This window comes from Dermacentor variabilis, chromosome 5 (genome assembly GCF_050947875.1).
Source record: "Dermacentor variabilis isolate Ectoservices chromosome 5, ASM5094787v1, whole genome shotgun sequence".
NCBI lineage: Eukaryota > Metazoa > Arthropoda > Arachnida > Ixodida > Ixodidae > Dermacentor > Dermacentor variabilis.
Genome location: NC_134572.1, coordinates 153,823,897 through 153,836,877, shown reverse-complemented (window position 1 = coordinate 153,836,877; position 12,981 = coordinate 153,823,897). Strand labels below are relative to the sequence as shown.

Sequence of the window (12,981 nt, the reverse complement as noted above, 5' to 3'; positions counted from 1 at the left end):
GGCGTACTAGAAATAAAACACAAGAGCCACACAGTAATATCAATCATTACACATACATAAAATGACACTGTACAGTTATTTGTGAATCACTATTACGCGGATTGGTGTTTCGTTCCAGGCTGTCCGCTCGCCCTACACTAGGGTATTCTAGAACAGCGCGTTTCTCCATTATTAGTAATTGTAGAGTAACCAAACAAAACAATAAGTAATGAGGCGTTGTTGAGGAAAACGTAACTAAAGGCACTTACAAGAAAAAGATAAAAAAGAAATGTAATAGGCGCACAAAGCCGGTGAAAGTAGCCATGTCTAATATCTGTGCTTCCATCCATTAACTACTTTCTAATCTTAAACAGGATTATATTTCAATACAACTCACCTGATGACATCAGTTCAAGTACAGATCCTGGACATTCTGATGTTCCTTTTGTTGACACGTATCCTGTTAAAAGCTCATTTTGCCTAGAATAGGTAAGTGACTGAGAGTAAATCACGATGGAAAATATTTGCTAAATCTGGATAGAAAAAGATAATACAACCAGGCGTATTTTTTACTCATGAAAGAAACGTGCGAAACAAAGTTGTGTACAAATTAACACGTGAACCTTGGAAAAGTATTGCCCAAATGGGATAAACACCTCTCTTCTTTTGTAATGAAACAACTTGTGCGTTATTCTTGCAATATTTACCGAAGAAGACTAATATGAGTTTAAGTACAGTCTCTGAGTAAATGAGTACATTTGCGTGCTCTCCTTCTTGGCACAAATTTGAAAGGGCGAGGGGGTGTATACAATGCCACCGATGTAGGTTGCACGGCCTTGTATATAAAACGTCATCGCCTATCTTCGCACCACAAATGCATACCTGTATTACAAAATATACGAAGAGGCATACAGTGTGTTTGCAATGGCCCCAGCATTATGAGGCTGTTGTGCTGCAAAACCAGCGCAAAAAACTTATAATTGTGGCTGTTTCTAGGAAACGCGCTCTAATCTTGGCTTGAGAGTATGTTTTCATTATAGTGGCAAAGGTAACTAAATTATTATATTTGAAACATTGATAGTTTGATTATACTGTTCTTATGAAAGTTGAAGAAAAGATACGAAAGGTATGGCCGTCTCAAATGCACAATTCTCCGATGGAACTATATTGTAGTCACTGATATCCGGAATGTTATAGCTTTGTAACCCAAATAACTGATTTGACACATGATGTTTCCTACAAAAGAGATCTCGAGCTTCAGTTCGATGCTGTTTTTATTGAGGTCTCGAAGACATCGAACACTGTCCCTTTCTCCAAGCTCCTGGTTAAGGTAAGAGCTATCTTAAAGAACCCTCGACTAATGTACTACACTTGGAGCTTTATTGCCAATCGCTCGCAATAGCTTATTATTAGCGCTGTGTCCGCGTCTTGCCACTGTCTTTCGTCCATTTTCGTGCGCTAAACAACCTCAATTATGGAATACCAACAGGCCCTAACCTGCGCTCTTTCAAGCTTATTTAATTCTGTGATCTCCTCTACCACTAACGTGAATTGTGGCGTCCTACAAGCTCGGTACTGGGTCCAGTATTATTTCTCATGTATAATATTGATCTCGGAAACAGCGTAGCTGCTAAGGTGCGTCTAGATGGTCACTCTTTTGTGCTATGCATACTAATAAAGACTCTAAGTGCCACCAGCGGCATGGAAACACGCTCAGTATGTTCTGCAGCTGATGCAAAACCTCACATATGACCTTTATTTTACTAACACAGTAGCAATTTTTTTTACTGACAGGTCATTCTTTCTGTATTTCATAAATTCATTCAACTCCTCCGTAAATACAGTTTATATTTGTAAATACTTTGTCTTTGCTTTTTCATGAACTCTACCAAGGTGAGAACACCTTTATCGCAACCATAAAGTAGTTCAATAATATAGGAACATCTAAAGCACATAAAGATAGATACGAAGCCGATTTTCATGCGAAAGCATCAAATGATCTATTGGGCAAAAAAGCCAGCATCTGCCGTCTGTACAAGTGAGTGACGGCACATAAATTCCCAATGCCTGCATCGCAAATTCACGTGAGCCTCCAGATGGAGCAAAGTAAGCAAAAGGCAACAACTGCGGCCGCACCAGATATTGCGTGAGTGGAGAGGGCGTCGTCTCGACGTCGTCACCTTCGATTTCGAAAGACTCTGTTACCCGTGTGTTACTCATCCGCGAAAGCTCTCCCCTGCGTTCTAACTAAGCCTCGGCAATCGCTGCGAGAGAAATTAATGCATAAAAATACAAAATAAATTCGGATGGAGCAGCGTTGGTGATTAGTTCCGAACCTACGACACGACGCTAAGGAGCGGATTGTCGTACCCAGTCAGCTAAACCAGCACCTCATAGATAGCAGGCCTATGCCTTCTGTTTGACGACGACGTCGTGCTAGTTGGACAAAATTTCCTTTGCCCAGCCCGGATTGACGAAAGCATCGGCTTTCGAAACATCAGATTTCGGATTGACGAAACATCACCGCGGCTTAATCGGGAGCATCCCCCATTAGGTTCTGTAGCAGTCAGACAAGGTGGCCTGACTTCACGGATCGAAATTCAACAGCCATGTGCTCTCTCGGAGGCATTGGCCAAGCATCTCAGAGGGCTCGCTCCCTCGCGATGGCACGATGGTGTCATAACTCGAAGGACCACTCATCAGTGTTCAATTGGAGAATAATTCTTTCTTATTCACAACTCATAAATGTTTAGTTGTCCTCGATTTTTTTTCTTATTTAAAACGCTGATACGACCTATACATGAGTACAGCTTTTTTGTTTGATGCCGTTTCGACCAGCGCAATATTAGTACATTGGATTCCACGCAAAAAACTATTTGTCTTCTGTATATGCCACACATGTGACCGACATTTCTCACCCGCCGTTGTTCCTACCTTGAAGGTTACTCCGCTCCCAGTGCCCCGCTATGTGGACAAGCTTAAACACTTATATAATATGATTACTTCTTCCTCTAGTCTATGAAGCTGTGTGCACTTGCCAATTACTAAGGAAACTTCAACCAGTAGTTACCAGGACCTTAGTCTGCAACCTTTGCACAAACGCAATATTACATTTATTTGCAGTTGTTCCCCAAAACGATAGATTTTTGGAATTTACTACCAGCTGAAGTTCATTCCTTTCGCCATAACTACTTCATTTATGGAGTTGAATACACTATTTCATGTTCCATTACCGAAGTTCCAGCGCCGAAGTGAAAATTGATTTCGATAATATTACAGTGATGTCATTAGAAGCAGAGAAAAACCTGGTGCAATTAGTTCGAGGCTGCACACGCCGATGCGGGTAACTTACGAAGGAAATGCATTTATTTTATATGAGGCAGGGGCACCTAATATGAACTTTTCAGCTGCGTTGCACAGTCTCTTTATATCGGCGAAATTCAGGCGCATGTGCATACATCAGTAGGCAGTAGGTACACCTTCTGTAAAAAGTACATGGTAATCTCCGAACATTCCTCATATCTGTCCTTCGGCTGTGCGATGCGGTTCTCGTGGTGCTACTGACCGATGGATACTATACACAAAAATTATTTCACTGGCCAGGCCGTTGTAACAGCCGTTTATCACAGAGCGCGTTCAAAAGGCCGGTAGTCAGCAAATCGGTCCCAGCCAATTTCTAGCGTATTCACTTGGCAATGACAGCATCTAAACGAACACTTCACTTGCGATGCAGTTATCACAGAAAATTATACAAGGGCCGAATAGAGAATGCACTTATGTACCGGAGTGTCTTTCCTCATCTGTCCCGACTACATTTAGCGATGTTATTGTGACTGCATTGCTACCAGCCGAAAGCACCGTCGTCAACATATACAGTTTAGTACGTTTCTTAACGCAAAGGGAGCATCCGCATTTATTTGGGGACGGCGTGAGCTGCTGAATGTCACTATACTAATTTCTGAAAGCCACAACCTTTGATGAAATTTCCAAGTCAGTATTGCTAAGTAGAAGAAATTTGGCTGGGGCTAGAAGAAAAGTCATTCGCGGTTAACGATGATGTTAACCGGAGACTCTGAGCGCAACGTGCTTCTCTCAATTGGGGCACATTACTTTTAGAAAAAGACGTTCCGTTCAACAAGCCGCCATACATTAGTCAAAATAAGAAAAGAACTCACCACTGGCCAGCCCAGTTGTACGATCTCTTTATTATGTACTGATGTTTTTGTTTTGATTTCGCTAGAGAAAAATATTCGCAGCTGACAAGTTTGCCCCCGCTTGTGCGCATGTAGTTGCGGTATTTGACCCAAAGCACATCTCTATTGAGTACCTAAAAAGAACACATAAATACAGATCACCAGGTGTGCGTATATATATATATATATATATATACATATATATTAGAAGCATTAAGACATACACAAAAATAAACTGCCGGTGAACCAGCTAAGCTAAACTAGCTTTTGAAACTTAAACACCATTTCATATAGACATAGGCCATTTTAGAGCATTTGTCTTATGCTAGCCCAAAAAGAACCGTTTGTTCGCGCATCGATGGCTAATCAGTGAGAGCTAGGTAGGCGTTACTTCTCCTAGTAAGGAGACAACTTAATTTGTCGTGAAGATGGCTCAGAGACCAAGTCACGCCTTGTTCCATCAGAGTTCATTAATTAAAGTCCGTATCTTCCTGCGAACCGCTCTCTTCTTTAGGCAAACAACCCTGCCACACCTGTTACTCACTGTAACGTTCCTTATCTATAGTGCGCTCGAACACTCTGGCGATAGTATCATCCCATGGTACTTTCACCAGAGTGTTCGAGTTTCGAAAGTACCACCTCACGCTCAAAGCCTGAGTCTCTTAGCCATTAGGGCTAAACCAGCACCTCCAAGATTGCAGGCATGTGTACACTGCTTGATGACGTCACGCTATTTCCGCAAAATACCCTTTGCAAAGCCAGGCGTGACGAAGGGACGACTACTGAATCACTGCGGTTTACTCGTGAACGTTTCTATTAGTTTCGATGGCAGTCGGGTAAGGGAGCAGGACGTTAAGGATCAAAGTGTAAAGGCCTTTTGCTGTATAGCAGGCGTTGGCCCAGCCTCTCCACCTGTTCGCTTGCCGCGAGGAGTTGATAACTAGAAGGAGCGCTCAGCAGCGTCAAATTGTATATTAATGGTTTCGCATTCACAGCTCATAAGTGCCTAAGCATCCTTAAAGCTTCTTGCGTGTTCATTTGCAGCACAGTTATACCTACAGTTGGTGGATGTGAGTGATGGGATTTAAACTGCAAAAATGATAGGTCGCTGCCATTGCGTCGTAGATGCTTGCAGTGAATACGCTGATGCCTTCCACGTTGTTTTTCGCCTACTGCTGCGTCCTTCTTTGTGGGTACATGCCATGCTTTATCCTTTCCATGTACACCTTTTTTTCGCCGTCGAAATAGTTTTGACGTGCCCGCTGCGCTGGCTTAGTGGCTATGGTGCTGTAATGGTAAGCAAGAGGCCGTGGAATCAACTCCAGGCTGCAGTGGCCGTATTTCAATGGGGACGAAATGCAAAAATCACCGCCCAATCACCCCGTAGAGATGGTTAATTAGCGAAGCTGAAACATGCTGCCCCGGTGTTTATAACTGGGTTAATCCCGACGGTTCATTAAACGACGGCTTGATGCGCTGCCAAATCCTCGGTATGCTGTTGCTGCTTGAGCTCGGCTGCATAAACCTCTTCTTTTGCCCGGATTGCAGCATCAGCCCGGCGTACAGGAGCTCCTACCCGGCTCTACTCGCGGCTTTGCTGATCAAAAGCTGCCTGCTCCTCAGGAGTACCTATGACGCGCTACTTGCCCATTTCGAAGCCGGAGAGAAACAGCTGTCGCCGCACTCAGCTGCAACGGAGAACAATGAAGTCACTACCGGCGCAGTCAATCCTGCACTTCTCACCTTTTTCGCGCACGTGCAGGGGTGTGCGCCATAGGAGCTTTCGGCGTACAGGCGACACTCGGACATATGGATGGACGGATGAATCGGCTAGCTACATACAGCTCCATTTTAAAACGCCCGTGTCCAGTGCATGGAAGGAATATTAAAGATCCCCTGGAGGTCAAAATTAATCCAGAGTCGCAAATATGGCGTGCCTCATAATACACTTGTGATTTTGGCACGTAAAACACCACAATTCACTCATTCATTTATTTTCACGAGCACAGCAACGAAGAAAATCACACCATCACACCGCCATCTTATCAAGAGTTTTTTGTTCAATAGCGATAGTCAAACTGTGGTTGCCTGATAGGGGGCGCGAAAGCGGCACTACAATGGCTGTGCCATTCACGTCTTTGCTGCTCTTCATGCAGGTTGGTGCTGGCTCATTTACGAGCCGCTGCCTCGTCATCACCGAAGTGAACATCGTTCAAGGGCCTACGTCGCAAGTCACCAACCCGTCATGCGCAGCTGACACTGTTTTAGAAACCACCGACGTCAACATCGCCGAGGAATACTGCAGTGCCGCTGCTTTTCGACGTTGCGCAACTCGGGTCGAGCTACCATGGGCTGTTAGCAAGCACCACTTCCATGTACAAAAGGCGGCGAGCTTCAGTCTGGATTAGAGGCGCGAAACTGGCACTACTATGGATGGGCCATTCACGTCTTTGCTGCTCTTCATGCAGGTTGGTTCAGATGACATATGTGCGCAGTGTGTTTTTGCCTTGCTGGTTTCACGCCCTGTGCTTTTCCCGAGTGTATGTTCGCGATCAGGGGCCAGGCGACCTTCTCGTAGAAAGAAGACTCACTTTTTGCTCCTTCGTCGCGCTGCATTTTACTTCCTGCTGTTGTTCTTATGCGGCGATGTTGAACTAAACCCTGGGCCCGGTGACACGATACTGCAGCAACTCTTGGATGGCCAAAATGAAATCAAGCAGAAGCTAACCGCTATTGAAAAGTACCAAGCAGACAATAAGGCTGCTATGGCTAATATGAAAGCGCGTATGACCAAGATTGAAGCAACTATTGACAGGTTCGAAGAATTACGCAGTAGCGTTGCAGAGTATAAGTCGAGCTGTGATTCCTTCCAGGCTAACTTAGCATCGTTGGTACACAAGGCGGACGATCTTGAAAACCGTAGTTGGAGGTGTAACTTAATTTTTTTTTTGGCGTCGACAGAGATGACGCGCGGGAACCATATAGAAAATCTGAAGAGCATGTTGTCAATCTGCGCATTTCAGTATTACAAGTCGGCGAGGTGGAAATAGAAAGGGCACACCGACTTGGCAAATTTAACGCTGATAATCAGCGCCCTATAATTGTCAAATTTCGTTCAGATAAGAACAAACAGAAAGTTCTGCTGGCGGCGAAGAAATTGAAAGGTACAAGAATTTCCATTTCGGAAGATTTTTCTGAGGCATTACGAAAGAAAAGAAGAATGCTTCTTGAATATGCGAAGGAACATCAGTCTGAGGCAGATAAAGGAAAGGGTACGTAAAGCGTGCCGTACTCTACTTGCATAATATGAAGTATGTTTATGACGAATCCATGGGGAAGGTTGTGAGAGTTTGACAAAGCCGAGAGATAGGTGCGTTTTTATCGTTCCTTATCGTTAACTGCAGAAGCCTCCGAAACAATACAGATAAATTTTTTAACTTGGTTGACATGAGTAAACCATCTGTAATTTTGGGCACTGAATCGTGGTTAGATGGTAACGATAGGGATTGTGATGTCTTTCCTAGCAACTACGTTAGCTATAGAAAAGGTCGAGACTGTCACGGAGGCGGTGTGTTCATTCTCGTTGATCAAAATATACAGTCGCAGATGTTACGCAAGCCAGATGATTCTACTGAGGCTGTCTGGGAGCAACTTTGTTTGAAAAATGGAAAATCACTGACGGTGTGTTCCTTTTACAGGCCTCCTGGCAGAAAGGTACAGGCTTTAACTAAGCTAGTGGAAGATGTAGAAGTGAGAAATTATGACTCCTTAGTTATCGGTGGTGATTTTAATTTGCCCAAAATTAATTGGTTGCAAAATTCGACAATACCTAAAGTGTTTAGTGCGTCAGCGAAAGAATTGATGAAGTTACACAACTCATTTGCGCTATCGCAGTTGGTGTGCCAACCTACTCGTGGAAGCAATGTGTTAGACTTACTTTTTACTAATTTGCCTGTGGATACGCAACCTGTGCTGATCTTGCCAGGCATAAGTGACCATAACGCTGTTTTGTGCAAACTGAAATTGGAGTACATTAAAGCCGCTAATAGCGCAGGTAGACGGATATACAGCTATCGAAAGGCACAAGTCGATGAAATCTCGTTGGCACTCGACTCGTAATTCGACGTATTTGAAACATTGACAGAGTCGTTTAACGTAGACGAATTGTGGTGTTTACTCAAAAAGAAGATTTTCGAATTGCGTGACCAATTTGTCCCGTCATGGGTAATGACGGCAAGGCGGGCTAGAAGTAAGCCGTGATTCACGAGGGAAGTTCGTAGGGCACTGGGAAAAAAATCAAGTATACAAGGCGTACAGGAAGAAGCCGACACCGTAGAAAAAGCAGTAATAGCAACAAGCTTCAAATGAGGCGAATTCCGCAATATCACACGCGAAAGGTATTTTTTATGCTTCTTTTCATTCTAAGTTAAAAAGTAACCCTAGAGAATTCTGGCAGTTTATCAAGAAGAATAGAAAAGACGAAGTGTCAATTCCTGTGCTCGAACACAATGGGTCTCTTGTGCATGATAGTCTAGATAAGGCAGAATGTTTTAGCTCGTTCTTCGGTTCTGTTTTTTCTGCGCGCGCAACCAATACTGATTCAATGTTTCACTACGGGCTTATCGGAGGGGAACCAATGAATGACGCCGTATTCGATGGGAGGGGTATTCAACTACAACTTGAGCGTTTAAGTACCACTAATGCCAGCGGTCCCGATGGCTTGCCGAACTTTCTGCTTTCCGCTTGTGCAGGCCCGTTGTCTAACTACCTTTATGTGCTCTTTGCCAAGTCCTTGACATGCGGAATGTTGCCTATAGACTGGAAAATTGCCAATGTTGTTCCAATTCCGAAGTCAGGACCTCGAAAATATATGTTTAATTATCGACCGGTGTCCTTGACTAGCGTACCTTGCAAGATCTTTGAGCATGTACTTTTTAGCAATATCATGACTCACTTAAATTTGTTTTGCTTGTTGATCCCTCAGCAACACGCATTTCGAAGTGGTGTTTCTTGTATTACTCAGCTTACAGAATTAACGCACGACCTAGCATCCACTCTTGACAAAGGGGGCTGTGTAAATAGCATTTTTTTAGACTTCAGGAAGGCTCTTGACCTAGTGCCCCATCCTTTAGTGCTTGAAGAATTATCCTGGTACAACATAAATAAAACGTTGTTGAATGGATAAAAGAATACTTAAATTGTAGGACACAACGCGTTGTCGTTGGAGGTACGCTGTCGCATGGTGTTGATGTGCCATCGAGGGTGCCTCAAGGTTCAGTTTTGGTTCCTCCATTGTTTGTTATATATGAATGAGATTACCGTTGGCATATCTTTCATCCGATTGTTCGCGGACAACTGCGTTTTGTATCGTGTTACGAAAGGTCCCGATGATTATAATGAACTACAGAAGGATTTAGACAAGGTTGCAGAGTGGTGTGATAAATGGGGCATGAGTATAAATCTTGATAAAACTGTGCAGATGTGCTTTACGAGAGAAAGGTCACCAAATGTATATACATATAGCATTAACGGGACAAATCTTGCATCCGTGTGTGAATATAAATACCTTCGGGTGTACTTGACGCCTCAACTATGCTGGCACCGTCATGTTAACTATATAATTGCTATGGCGTATAGAGTTCTTGCTATGCTACGTAGAAATGCGAAGTGCTTTCCTTTAGAAACAAGGAACCTGCTTTACAAGACTAACATAAGACCAATACTGGAATATGCTTGTACTGTCTGGGACCCGTGGACTGCGACAGACAAAGAAACTAGAAAGAGTACAAAGCTTAGCAGCCCGTTTCGTGGTTCAAAATTATACTCCGTATTTTAGCGCATCCCAAACAAAGGAAACATTAGGCTGGAATACACTTCAAAATCGTAGAAAAACATTCAGATTAAAATTTTTGCACAATATATACCATTCTATAACCGGCCTGAATCGTGATAGCTACACAAGGCCACCGGAGTACATTTCTGGCAGGCGCGATCACCCACTTAAAATTAAAGAGCACAGATGTAGAACGGGGCTTTTTAAATGTCATTTTTGCTAAAACGGTCAGTGAGTGGAACAGGTTGTCCAGCGATGTTGTATCGCTATCTTCAAATGATGCCTTTGCTTCAGCCGTATGACGCAATTTTTTTTCTCTGCACTTTGTGCTTGCGTTAACAGAACCGCTTTGTTTACTTCGCACATGTACGGTTATGCTCTGCTTCTTTGTTTCTTCTTTTTGTTGTGACGGCGATTTTCCCTGATCTGTATATTTTTTTTCGTGTATTCTATATTAACTGCTGTTTGTCAATGATATATGTACTACTCCCTCCCACTGTAATGCCAAACTGGCGCTGTGGGTACTGTGAGAAATAACAAATAAAATAATGTTGACGACAACGAGGTCGTCGTAAGCTTTACAGCTCTCTCCAAATCACTCAATTGCATTGTCATGATTCTGTGCAAGGGCCAGTACAATGTGACATTAGTCTTAAAATCTGTCTTGCATACCATTTGCTGTTTATATTTCTGTGGCTTTATGTTTTCTTTACTCGGGATTATCTAGTTACACTATCAGTTATCCTGTCCTTTGTTGCCAACCTACTTGGTATCGGCCTGCAGTCCATGTCCACGCTTTTCAGGCACGGATATTTGTTGCCTGTTGCCACACAATTTCCTTGTCCATGTTCCCGAGTCTTTCTTTAAAACTAATTTCGCTCTCCGGTTTGTTGACTTCAACTGAGGTCTAGACCATGGCACCCTACAGAGCTCTGTCTGATGATGATGACGGTAACGATGATAATATTGTCACGTGGTGGTGACGTTGAAGAACACAGTGGCAAATACTGTGAAAGACAAAACTAACTTTTATTGGGCGAACCTGTGCTCACAAAAACAGGCTACACCTATAGCACAATGATAGCGGCGAACACGGTCGGCGATCGTCGAAAATCTGATCAGCGTGTCAAGTGCGTCGTCTTTTATACAGCAGTCATCGAATGTTCCAGACTAATCGTTGGGAGCCGCATGCCTTCCACAAAGTTCTACAACATTCGAGTCGTGCGATGAAATTAGATAACACCAGGTTCGGCGACAACAGGCAGCGGATAGAAGCATCGATATCTTTCCAGAAACTTCGGATACATGCAGACGGGTCCCGCGCTGTGCGATAACATTTGTTAGGCGGCGAAACGTGGTCGCCCGTTAAATATAAGTACACGTGTCAATACCCCCCTCTTAAGAAGCATCGACCCGATGCTGCAAATAAACGAAAGTAATAAAAGAAAAGCACTCCTAGCAAACAAAACAAAAAAAATGAAGTTCGTCAGCGTCCGTGAACGGGTTTCAGGCGCACCACGTGGACCACTTCAGATCCTGCGCGGCGTCGCTGTGAATGCGAAATGCCGTCTGGCACGACCTCATAGTTCCAGTGCGCCAATACGTCGGATGACCTTGTAGGGTCTGAAATATCGTCGCAGTAGTTTTTCACTGAGTCCCCGTCGGCGTATCGGGGTCCACACCCAAACACGGTCGCCGGGCTGGTACTCGACGAAGCGTCGTCGGAGGTTGTAGTGTCGGCTGTCGGTCCTCTGCTGGTTCTTGATCCGCAGGCGGGCGAGCTGTCGGGCTTCTTCGGCGCGCTGGAGGTAGGTAGCGACGTCAAGGTTCTCCTCGTCAGTGACGTGCGGCAGCACGGCGTCGAGCGTCGTCGTCGGGTTCCTGCAGTAGACCAGCTTGAACGGCGTGATCTGTGTTGTTTCTTGCACCACCGTGTTGTAAGCGAATCTTACGTACGGCAGGATGGCATCGCAGGTCTTGTGTTAGACGTCGACGTACATCGCTAGCATGTCGGCGAGGGTCTTATTCAGCCGCTCCGTAAGACCATTCGTCTGCGGGTGGTAGGCCGTTGTCCTCCTGTGCGTTGTCTGACTGTATTTCAGAATGGCTTGGCTGAGCTGCGCTGTAAAGGCCGTTCCTCTGTCGGTGATGAGGACTTCTGGGGCGCCATGCCGTAGCAGGATATTTTCGACAAAGAATTTCGCCACTTCGGCTGCACTACCTTTCGGCAGTGCTTTTGTGTCAGCGAAGCGGGTGAGGTAGCCCGTCGCCACGACGATCCACTTATTTCCGGTTATTGACGTCGGAAAGGGTCCCAGCAAGTCCATCCCGACCTGCTGGAATGGTCGGCAAGGAGGCACGATTGGCTGTAGTAATCCGGCTGGCCTTGTCGGCGGTGTCTTGCGTCGCTGACAGTCTCGGCATGTTCGGACATAACGGGTGACGTCGGCGGTCAGGCGCGGCCAATAATACTTTTCTTGTATCCTCGATAGTGTCCGGGAAAATCCGAGGTGTCCAGCGGTCGGATCGTCATGTAGGGCATGCAATACTTCTGGACGAAGTCCTGATGTGACAACAAGAAGGTAATTAGCGCGGACTGGTCAGAAGTTCTTCACGAGGAGATTGTTTTGAAGCGTGAAGGAAGATAATCCGCGCTCAAATTCCCTGGGGACAACGTTGGTGTGCCCTTCCAAATATTCGAAGAGGCCTTTTAGCTCCGGGTCTGCCCGTTGCTGTTCAGTGAAGTCTTCCGCTCTTATAATTCCAAGAAAGGCGTCGTCATTCTCGTCATCTTGCGGCGGCGGGTCAATGGGTGCGCGTGATAGGCAATCGGCATCGGAGTGTTTTCGTCCAGACTTGTAGGTTACAGTGATGTCGTATTCTTGTAGTCTGAGGCTCCACCGCGACAGTCGTCCTGAAGGATCCTTTATATTTGCTAGCCAACACAAAGCGTGATGGTCACTGACGACTTTGAAT

General features: G+C 44.8%; 1 long non-coding RNA gene across 1 annotated transcript in view; it reads right to left on the bottom strand.

The window, feature by feature from the left end:
- Positions 1 to 376: 376 nt before the first annotated feature.
- Positions 377 to 12,981, bottom strand: part of LOC142583259 (uncharacterized) — a 278,491-nt gene continuing 265,886 nt past the window's right edge. The window contains exons 2-3 of the long non-coding RNA XR_012828583.1: positions 4,155 to 4,306; positions 377 to 459 (exon numbers count right to left, since the gene is read on the bottom strand). This is a non-coding gene — a long non-coding RNA (uncharacterized LOC142583259). The remainder of the gene's footprint in view (positions 460 to 4,154; positions 4,307 to 12,981) is intronic.